Genomic DNA, 8,710 nt, shown 5'->3' on the forward strand with positions numbered 1-8,710 from the left:
TTGCAAATAGATTTTATAAAATAGAAAATGATAATCGAATGAATAAAAATAATAATTATAAAACTAATGGAGGCGACCACAGTCCACATACATTGTAAAACAAAGAAAATATGCTGCTTGAAAACTTTATTAGGTCCAAAATATTCTCAACCAAGGTTTTTAAATGCGCAAATGGTGCCATATCATTGTCCTAAAGTTACTCGGTGAGTGATGAGCAAAGCTAGGCGTGATTAATGCCCCCACGATCATTGTCTCCCATCCATAGGCTTCTTTGGACAGGTTCATGTGCCGACCAAAGCTTGTTAGTACTAAGCAAAGTATAGGAAGAACACAACTCGACCAGATTCTATCCAAAAAACAAGAATATTCTTAGCATTCGCCTGATTTCTTTTTGGTGTCGTATTTGGATAAAGATGTTTGTGCGTAATTCTATGCAATAATTAAGCGAGCCAATGGCGAATAAAGGAAAATTAAATTTGAGAACTGCTTGACATTTGGCTCTTTTTTTTTCTTTTTCTTTTTCTTTCTATTTTGTGGTGGAAGTAGCATCCAAATCAAATAAAAATTTCAGTAAGTTATTGAGACCAGACATCAAGGTTGAAACTAAAGATACTAACACCGACACTTTTGTGTATAGCGACAAAATAAATAAACAGCTACAATTACTCGTCAGGTTTTTGCTTATGCAAATCCTCTATGTTTGTAATTCATGCAATAAATAAAGGATAAAATAAGTTTTAATGTAAAAAAATGGAGCTTCAAGTCTAATTCTCATTCCCATAATAATCACATGTAATAATTAATTAGTGACAAAAGGAAGGAGCGTAAACTTCGTTGCTTTTGTTTAAATCTCAAATTATATACTCGCTAGCGAAGGGAAAAGACTTTCAATCCCACATAGGACCCAAAAATGTAAATGAATCTACATTTCTGGCTTCTTGCACGAGCACAAGTGAGAATTGATTGCTAAATTAATAGACCAAAACTCAAGTCTGATATTGGTTAATTAGCGACGCCAGATCTCATGGTTTTGGACAACGCGTTTGAAAGCTTCAAGTTCTTTCTTGCAACGAGCTCTTGTGGCGTTGTCTTTAGTCGTCGTTAATTCAAACCTATCCTGCATCAACCGTCAATTGATTAAGATCTATGTGTTTGTTTGCTCAAAACGAGTAGTGCCCTTCAGTTACACTTTCCGCCGCGTATTGATTAATGGATTGGACACTAGCCAGTAGAAATAAATATTATATTAGGTTATTCTCAAAAGAAACATTATATTAGGCTATTGCTTTTTTAAACTATTATATTAGGTTATTGTTAATTGGATAATGCTATATATACAAGTAAAAATACATATGTACACAATTTTTTTTTTACTGCATTTTTGAAAATAAATGAACAAGATGACTTCTTTTATTAAGTTAAATAAGTTAATATGAAAATTATGTACATATGTATATATATTTTTACATGTATGAACAAAATTGTATGAAATTGTTACTTAATGTTAATATATATCACTTCCATTTAGATTATGTCATTATTAAAAAAATTAATTATCTATTACATATTATATGTAATAATTAAATAATAAATATTTATCTAATTAATTCGTATATATAATTATAATAAATGAATTATTTTTCTAGTAATTTGATTACTTGACATAATTTAAATGAAAAAGATATATTGACATGAAATAATCATTTTATAAAACTTTTTGTTGTATATGTATACAACCTTTTCCTTGTTAATTTAAAAAAAAAAAAAAAAAAAGGAAGGTGCTCCATATGGTAAGCAAAAGAAGTTGCCTCTAAAACCTCTTCTTTCCTTATATTCTTCAAATTTTCTACCACCATTAAACCTCAGTTTCTTACCTTATATTCTTCAAATTTTTAACCACCAATCTAGCCCATTTCACCAATTTCATGTACAGATTTTTGATCATTTGAGTAAAATAGATATCATCTAAGAGTAACAGATAAATAAACAATCATAATGAAAAAAATAAATAAAATTTAGTAACTCATAGCCTATGTTAAACAGGTGAAACGCTTGAATTAAGAGTTATAATAGTTGGGATTTGAATTTTAACCCTGTATGTTGAACGGGTGAAACGCTTGAATTAAACCTTAATTTCAAAAAACCTTAGTAATACTTAATTCAGGCTGCACCATTTTAAGCTTAGAGTAATAAACTCATGTAAATTTGAGATTTTGATGAGCCGTGTATAATTTATGGTATTATTGTTTTTGGAATTCAAAATTGTAATATTCCACATAAAAAATTGAAAAACTACACAGTATAATATCTTAGGCTAACACTTTGGGTTATTTAACAAAAAAAATTCTGGGTTAGAATTTCAGAAGCAAAAGTTATACAACACCAAACAAAACGACCACATTAGCTGCCAATTTTGTAAGAGAAAATATTATATGATGATATGACTATTAAAATAAGAATACCAGACTTAAACATTCTCTTACAATCAGAAGCAAAGTCAAGCTCAGCTTCCAAATTCCATGGAAAACTGGAAAATAATATTAATGTAACTTAAAACATAGAATTCCTAAGATTCGTTTTCATCATCATCTTTTTCGTCGCTAATACCTTAAAAATCCTTAAGCAACTTCCGAACCTGTTCCAACGTAACAAAAAGCACCACTGTAAACGGTCCCTGTCTCGAGATCGTTGGTATAAACCCTTTATACAAAGCCATGGGCCCTTCGGCCTTAACTGTCTTGATAGCACAATCCAAAGCGCCAGCATACGGCGGCTTTTGCCCAGGCTCCACCTTCATGTTCATAACCCTTGTCTTGATCACGTCAACTGGATTCGACGCCACCGCTGCGACAAACCCTGCGGAAAAACTCGCTGTCACGTGTGTCCCAAGCCCATCTTTCATCAACCCATTTGTTAAAATCATTTCTTTGATCTGATCGTAAGAAGCCAGCTGCGATGCTGTCACCAACATCGCTCGGTTAACCGTAAGCGATGACCCGCGCCACAAGGAGGTAACGCCTTCTTGTTTACTCATGCGAGTGATAGCATCGACAACGCTGGTGTAGTTACGGCGTTGGGATAAAGGGAGACGTCCGTCAGCTTGCATGCGAACCATTGCCACATCGGCTGGGTTGCCGACAGCTGCGCCGATTCCTCCGGCGATTAATCCAGCTGTGATTTTCCGCGACAGAGGCATGGTTTTCGTCTCCTTGTGGGTCCATTTCTGTTTCAGGATGTCGTAGAGTCCCATGCGGGTGGTGGAATAGAGGGTCTGGCGAAGGACGGTGGCCGACACACCGGAGAAAAGAGCTGTCAGGCCTTCAGTTTGGAAGATCCGGATTCCGGTGGCCACAGGTCCAACACGCGCTGCCATAGTTGGTGGGGGAGGTGGCATGTGGACAGCAGAGGAGGTGGTGGTTGGGTGAAAGGATAAAGCAGGGCGGAGAGTTTGGACAGGCGGGTTCGGGACATGGGTTTCACCCTGGAGTTGCATTCGGACTTTGATCAAATCAAGCGGGTGGGTGGAACATCCGGCCAGAATTGATGCTATGCCTCCTTCAACAAAACCTTTGACTCCCATTTTAAGTGATCTTTGTTAAAATTCAAAAGAATGAATTAAAGTGATGGATTTTGTTAAAGAAAAAATATGGAATTATGGTAAAAAAAAATGAAACTATTGAGACCACTTGGAATTGGGGTTCATCTCACTGGAAACCAGGAGATGGGAATGGAGACCAAAAGCTATTGAAGAAGAGTGAGGGATGATAGGCCTTTGAGACATATGCTGGGAGAAAAACCTTTTTTGTAACGAACAAAAATAGAGATGCAAATGAATGGATGGTTTGCTTTGGGCTGGGGAAGAGTATTTATAGCTGCGCCGAGGGTGGTCGCGAGGGGGTTCAGCGACGACAGGTGGAAATGCGACAGTTACGCCAGAATTTGAATGGAAACATAAAAAATTGGGCTGTGCCCCTGGCTGTGTCTTAGTTGTTTACGGGTCAAATTATGGTAATGATTACTATACTCCAACACATTTAAAATTTAGGTATCGTTTGATGTTATTTATGTTTCATATTTTATATTTTTTAAATATTTATTTTATTTTATTTTGTTTTTTTTTAATTTATTAAATTTAAAAATATGTTTGGATAAAATATTTTTATTTTAAAAATATGTAAAAGAAAATGATTAAGTTTTTAAACTCAGTTTGTTATTAATAGTATATAATATTAATATAATAATATTCATTAATATATTATAATATTATTTATTAAATTATTTTTTTTAATATATCAAAATATTATTAATTAATAAATTACATTAATGATATATTATTAATATAATATTATTTTTATATAATATTTTATTTATTAATATAATATTTATATAATAAAAATATTATTTTATTAATATAATAATTGTAGCATCACTGTAACAGTTTAATTATAATTTATGTAAACAGTGCCTGTATAGTAACAATGTCAAATTATTTTCAAAAAACTAAAAATACTATTCTTCTATTTTCAATAATTTCCAAAACATTCCAAAATTTTGTTTTCAATTTTCAAAACTAAAAAACAAAAACAACTTGCCAAACATAATTTTTTTTAATTTAAAAAAAAAAAGTAGAAAATGTAAACAGAAAACAGAAAACGAAAACGTTACCCAACGATCTCTTAGTCTCTAACTTAACTTAATTGCTAATTTCAATAATATTTTATCATTAAAAACATTGACATGGTCATTGATTTAGTTATATAAACATTGACTTTATCAACATGATATTGACTTTTTTGCATAAAAATAAGAATAAATTAAATCAATAATCAAATTGTACAAATTATTTTTATATTCATATAAAATTTGAATTTTAATCTTTTTAATATAATTTATAAAAATTTCGTTCTCATAAAAATTAAATTTAATAATGTTGATCCACTTATTAATGTAATCAATTACTCTCGTTAACTTTGTTGATGTAATCATTTTATTTTTATAAAAACATATGAATATTAAAAAGTCTTTAAATTTTCAAAAAATCCTAAAAAATTAAAAAATAAAAATATGAATTTTTAAGCTTTTTAAATATTTAAAAAATATTAAATTAAAAATTCTAATATTTTAATCTTAAAAAATAATATTTCTTGAATTTTTTTTTAAAATAATATTTTATTTTAAAAAAATTCAAAAATTATGAATTATTTAAAAATTTTATTCAGTTTTTTAACAATACTAAATTTATTTTTGAAAATATTTTAATTTAAAAAATATTATTTCTTTTATTTTTTAACAAACTATATCTCAATTTAAAAAAAAAATCGTTTTCAATTTTAAAATTTACCAATTTTTTAAAATATTAAATTGATTTTTTTCCAATTCTTTAATTTAAAAATATTAAATCTAATACATTAAAAAATCAAAAAATATCCTTAAAAATTAAAAATATTTTATATTTTTAAAAATTCTAATTTTATTAAAAATATAAAAAAATAAAAATTATTTTTTAAAAAAATGAAATCTGATTTTTTGTATAATTTCTAGAAATATTATTTTTTAAAATTAAAATATAAAAAATTAGATTAATATTTTAAAATTAGAAATTTCTATATAATTCAAAATTTTGTTTTTTAAATTGAGAGTTAATTGTTAAAAAATTTCAAGAAATATGATTTTTAAAAAATAAAATATTTCCAAAAATGAAAAATAAATTGATTCATTAGTAATTAGATTAAATTATCAAATTCAATTTGTACAAGAATAAAATTTTTATAAATTATTTTAAAAGTATTAAAATTAAAAATTTATATAAATATAAAAATTATTTGTATAATTTTGTAATTGATTTGATTAGTTAATGTCACATCAAAATAATCAATGTTATAGTAGAATTTAAATTTCATTAAAGTATATAAATTATTATTATAATTTGACTTTGTTTACGCGTTTGTGCCTTTGGGGTATTCCTTTGGGTGCTTCAATTCTTCACCACTCAATCTCATCAAACTAAATTTTTTTCTACATAGGCTGCAGCCTGCCACGAGCCTATCAGGTATAGAGCTGGTCCAAAGAGAAATTTGAGTTAAATTCAAATTCAAATGTAAATGTGTGACTTTTTTTTTCTAAAGTTAAATTATGACAATAATTTTTTTACTTTATCAAAATTTAAAATTTAGTCTTTTTATTATAATTTATAAAAATATTATTTTAATTTAATAATCTTAATTTAATTATTAATATTATTAAATTTTTACTGTTAAAAATATTGACATAAACGATTATTGTACTAATGCAATAATATAAATAAATAAAATTAATTATTAAATTATACAAATAATTTTATATTTACATAAAATTTAATAATTATTCAAGTACAAAGACTATTTGTATAAAGTTACCATAAATTTCACTCATTCATTTATAGTGTCAATACTTATATCATCAAATTAATTATCATATTAATATTTTTCACAATAAATTTTTGATAAAATTAATTATTAGATTAAAATTATCAAATCAAAATAATATGTTAACTATATTTATATGAATTATAGTAAAAACATTAAATTTTAAACTTCAATAAAATACATGAATTGTTATCACAAAAAATGACTTTGTAAGATTTTTCTGGCTTTGTTGATTCTTATTATTTTTGTTTTTGGGTTAGCGAAGTGACTCGGTGGGGACTCTAGTTTCTTATGATAGGACGGCCTCATGTGACCTTTTCATCATTTATATTTCACATTTCTTTTCTTAGTAATTTGTTATTTCATGTGCAGATACGAAACGCTGTCGTCATGATCTTGACTAGCAAGACGTATATTGGAAAGAAAAAAAATCATATAATATAAAGCATCATAATTTTTTTTTAAAGAAAAATAACTGTTTATATATAGGTTTTATCATAAAAATAATATTTAATTTGATTGATTTTTTTATTGATTTTTTATTACCCCTTAGCAAAATAAAAAAAGAAAAATGAAGTGTTCGTAAACTCGTTTTATTTCATTTGGTACTTGCAAACTAGAATGTCAAATAAAATTAATTGCACTAAACAACTAGACAAAAGAAAGTCCTTTTTATTCAAAAATTAGCTAAAAATTAATTGCCTTTCAAGTAGGCTTAATTATCAACTTGTACCAAAACAATTATAAGTCGAAATCACATTTTTAAAATTCAACGTTTAATTTAATTAATTTATATAATTATTTATAATAATTTATAATTTCAAATTTTAAATTTTAATATCAATAATTTTTTCTCTTACCTTAAATCACAATCTTCTTTTAAATAACAAACACATTTTTATAGGTAAAAAAAAAAGTTTGGTTTGGTCACATTGATATGAAAAAAAAATACAACTTTAATAAAATTATTTAAATATTAATTATTCAATTATCTTTTTATTTTTCACATCTCATTTTAAAAAGATTATTGACATTTATTTTCAAAAATCTTAAAAAATTTTCAAAAATTTCGAATTGTATTCAAATATTTTAATATGAAATCTGGTAAAATTAAATACAAAATTAAACAAAAATACAAAAAATAAATAATTTGTCTTTAATTTTATACTTTTTTAACTTCATATAGGTAAAAAAATTTTTAATTTAATTTGATTGAGACTTAAAATCCATTAGATTTTTTACTGAGAAGAGAGAAGAGATGAGGTGTAAAAGATGGGATTTTTGATAAATTTTGTATTTTGAATTAGGTATGTGTAAAATAAAAATTAGATATTAATAGTAGTGAAGTATAAAATGAAAGAGTTGGAATACAAATAGTAACACTAAAAAAATATAGATCCTAGCTAAATAGTTAAGTGACATTATATTCCTCCAACTTTTCGAAGAACAAGTTGAAAGGGTTGGGGTTAAAAGTGACAATTTATTGCCAAAATCTAAAAGAATAATTGAAGAAATCTTCAACTTCCTTTGAATTTTAGTGGCTAAAAAAAAAAGTAAGGTAAGAATTCAAACACTAAGAAATCCCCAGTTTCAGTCACGTGGACCAAAAAAAAAAGAAACTTAAAGAAATGGCGCCAAATGCGACTTCGGGCCTTTTTGGTCCTCTAAACGCCATCCACGTGCACGTATTTAATTAATTATTAGAATTTGGACCATCTTTTGGAGAGTGGACTTGACTGACCCGGTCAGGCGTGACCGGTTTGGGTCAGTGTTAATGTACGTCGAATTTGGGGCACCTTCGGGTGGCTTAGTTAGGGGACCACTTATCAAGGGCAAAGTTGACAAAAATTTTACGTCGCCTGAGAGATTCGAACTCTCGCGGGAAAATCCCATGTACTTAGCAGGCACACGCCTTAACCACTCGGCCAAAGCGACGGTTGGGTGAAATGGTGTGAAATATTTTATTTATTGTCTGAAATGTAATGATTGATTAAAAATTCTTTTAAAAAAATGCTGTCAAAAGTTATTTGGTTTTGGAACCAACCAAAAAGATTACTTCTGACCAAAAAAAGAGTAACTTTTTAGTTCTTATAATACTAGCAACAATGATTAACAAATGGAGAATGGTCAAATTATGAGAAAGCATACATTCTTCTCCATCTTTTTGTCATTCATCGTGCATGGAATTTGAAAATACAAACTTTATTCGATTCTTTCCATTTGTAATTTCTTTTGTTAGTTTATTTGCACGATTGCAGTTTTTTCTTATCAAAATTTTACGAAGTTTTTTTTTTTTAATATGAATG

General features: G+C 27.4%; 1 non-coding gene and 1 pseudogene across 2 annotated transcripts; both read right to left on the reverse strand.

Moving 5' to 3' along the window:
- Positions 1 to 2,411: 2,411 nt before the first annotated feature.
- LOC111316997 (mitochondrial uncoupling protein 5 pseudogene) lies at positions 2,412 to 3,854 on the reverse strand (annotated as a pseudogene). The gene has a single exon (XR_016333359.1). The product of XR_016333359.1 is annotated as a mitochondrial uncoupling protein 5 pseudogene (transcript).
- A 4,403-nt stretch (positions 3,855 to 8,257) lies between these two features.
- Positions 8,258 to 8,339, reverse strand: TRNAS-GCU (transfer RNA serine (anticodon GCU)). Its single transcript has one exon. It is a non-coding gene; the product is annotated as a tRNA-Ser (tRNA).
- Positions 8,340 to 8,710: the final 371 nt, after the last annotated feature.

The sequence above is a fragment of the Durio zibethinus genome, chromosome 24 (assembly GCF_047325235.1).
Source record: "Durio zibethinus cultivar Kanyao isolate XHJ-2024 chromosome 24, ASM4732523v1, whole genome shotgun sequence".
NCBI lineage: Eukaryota > Viridiplantae > Streptophyta > Magnoliopsida > Malvales > Malvaceae > Durio > Durio zibethinus.